Source organism: Protomyctophum bolini, assembly GCF_963924005.1.
Source record: "Protomyctophum bolini genome assembly, chromosome: 8".
Taxonomy (NCBI): domain Eukaryota; kingdom Metazoa; phylum Chordata; class Actinopteri; order Myctophiformes; family Myctophidae; genus Protomyctophum; species Protomyctophum bolini.
The window spans coordinates 3,054,847-3,057,449 of record NC_137869.1 but is presented as its reverse complement, the minus strand read 5'-3'; the positions used below and the strand labels follow the sequence as shown (position 1 = coordinate 3,057,449).

Genomic DNA, 2,603 nt, shown 5'->3' with positions numbered 1-2,603 from the left:
TTGTATTACAGTTACTGTAGTTACATGTTGGCCTGTTCTAAATTAATCCAGACGTTTAGGAAGAAAAATATTCTAAATAGACTCAAATAAGGACTTATAAGGAATAAGGACTTATCAGCCCTGCAGGTACCGGCTATTATAACTATAAGGAATATTATAGTTTCCATGTATTTCTCAAACTAAAAAATATCCTGTGCTGCTTAATGTCAACGGAACTGTGTGTGTCTTGTGAGTGAGTGTCACTCTAGTCTCTGGCTCTGTTTCCTGCCTGGCTTCGTTCGTTCGTTCTGAAAGTTTTTTCTTTTTTTTTGTGGTGGGTGTGCGCGGGCGCGCGCGCGCTCGCGCGCGTGTTGACTTGTCTTTGCCAGGCAGCTATCAGAGAGAGAGAGAGAGAGGCGAGCTACTACTAGCGGTGGGTTGGTTCCTATGGAGTTGGCGCTCTCTCTCTCTCTCTCTCTCTCTCTCATTCCTACACTCCAGTCAGACACACACACACTGCACTGTGCACTGCCTGCCTGCACGCATGCAGAGAGAGAGAGAGGGACTACTAGAGAGAGCTGTGTGTGTGTGTGTCAGTGTGTGTATGTGTGTGTGTGTGGAAGGAACACCGGGTCTAAACTCTGCAGCTCCGCGGGTCACACAGACACACAGACAGAGACAGGACTCTCCACTCCACTCGGGATACTAAAACACATCCACTGTCTGTCTCCAACACACTGGTGTCTGCTGCAGGACAGCCGATCTCCCGATCAGATCTCAAATGATCGATCCCAGCTGCATGATTCCTGGTGTTGGTTGTTGATACTTTTTTTTTTACGACTTGAGGAAACTATATTGGACTTCTTCGTTTGTTGCGAGGATAAGAAGAGGAGAGGGGAGATATAATAGGACTCATTCAGGACCTCTCGGCTTGACTTTCTTTTTTCTGTTTATAAAAACAGCTGAATAAGTAGCGTTTTGAGTTGGTTTTTTTGGTCGCTTTTTCCTGCTTTTCAATTGCGGCGATATCCAGTGTTTTGAATCCGCGGAAGAAGTCGCGTGCTAATATAAACGCCACTGCCTGCGATCATCTTTCTTTGATACAACTTTTATATCGCCTGGAAGCTTAAATCCCATCTCTATAAGGTAAGTGTGTCTCTGACTGACTGTCTGTCGCTAAATTGTTTTGGAACACTTTCAAAAGTTGTGACTGATATGATCGGCACATTTATTTAGCCTCGCTCTGTTCAATTAGAATCACGATTTTGTTTTTATGTAGGCTATACAAAACTATAATTATTTCCCTCCCCGGATCATTTTTTTTTTCAATTAATTATGATGGTTTCTTTATTTATTTAGACTCCGTAGCCTCGTGGTGGTTCAGTTCAATCATTATTTTGGAAAGGCAAGGGGAAGGAGTCGGGAATGAAGTGGGGATCTGTAGAAGTCGCTCCGTGCTTTGAAGAGGCTGCCAGATAAATGGAAGGGAAGGGAAGAGGGTTCTGCGGTTTACAACAACTCCGGGGAAGTTAAACGGTTTTCTTTTTCTCTCTCTCTCTCTCTCTCTCTCTCTCTCTCTCTCAAACAAGTTTTTAATCAAGCCCCAACTCGCATGTTTTTTTTAAACATTTGTTATTTTATTATTGTTATTTTATTTATTGTATTATTCTTATTCTTATTCTTATTCGGCTGCTCACATGCAGATTAAAATGTATTGTCCCCCGTTTAATAAAAAAACGGGTGCACTTTCTTTTCATTCAAAAAGGACAGACACACACACACACACGCGCGCGCGCACACGCACGACATACACGCACGCACCGGCATTCATCAATAGCCTATATATAATATAATGCGTTCTCCTCCTCCTACCATTCATTTCTATGCAATGGAGCAGCTCGCTATATAAAGTCTATTCTCTGTTCTGTGTGCTGTCTTTTGTGGGACGCAGAGAACTCTTTAAAAAGAGTCATTTCCATCCTTGGAGGTTTTATGCTGTCCCCCCTCAGTGGGGTTATAAGCACCTGCAAGGCAACAGCTACCAAACCTTAGAAAGACCCCCAACAGCCCCCAAACCTGGGTTATCACGACCTCCAACAGCCCCTAAACCTGGGTTATAGAACGACCCCCAACAGCCCCTAAACCTGGGTTATAGAAAGACCCACAACAGCCCCTAACCTTTTTGATTGATTTTAGTATTTATTAACAGTTTGAAGAATTACAGTAGTACATTTCAAGCTCAACTCGATACAAGAACTGTTAACTGTGAGTGGACGACACCATAAAGCATTACACTTGTTTACAAGAGGGTCCACCATGTTCAATTCATCATAACATTTAGAGACGTACACTTCTATAGGCCTATAGCCAAAAACAGGAATTCATCATAAAGGATGTAAAAAGGCTGGAAAAACATATATACAGTGAGGGGGAAAAGGGTGGGTGGGGGATTCAGATTTTACAGGGTCCAGTTTCGAATTGCAGCCGTCTGTAGGTGCAGCCCTTTGAGAGCAGTTTTGAAGGAGTCAAGGGATTTTAATGTCTTAATGACAGTTGGTAGGGCGTTCCACATTTCTTTGTGGCATGGGAGCGAAATTCATTTAGTCCCTTGTTTCATTGTTTGT

At 43.0% G+C, this 2,603-nt stretch overlaps 1 protein-coding gene across 1 annotated transcript in view; it reads left to right on the top strand.

Moving 5' to 3' along the window:
* Positions 1-501: 501 nt before the first annotated feature.
* The window catches only part of ndnf (neuron-derived neurotrophic factor), a 32,362-nt gene continuing 30,260 nt past the window's right edge, over positions 502-2,603 (top strand). The window contains 1 exon segment of the mRNA XM_080771252.1: positions 502-1,125. The gene's annotated coding sequence lies outside the window, so the exon portion shown is untranslated.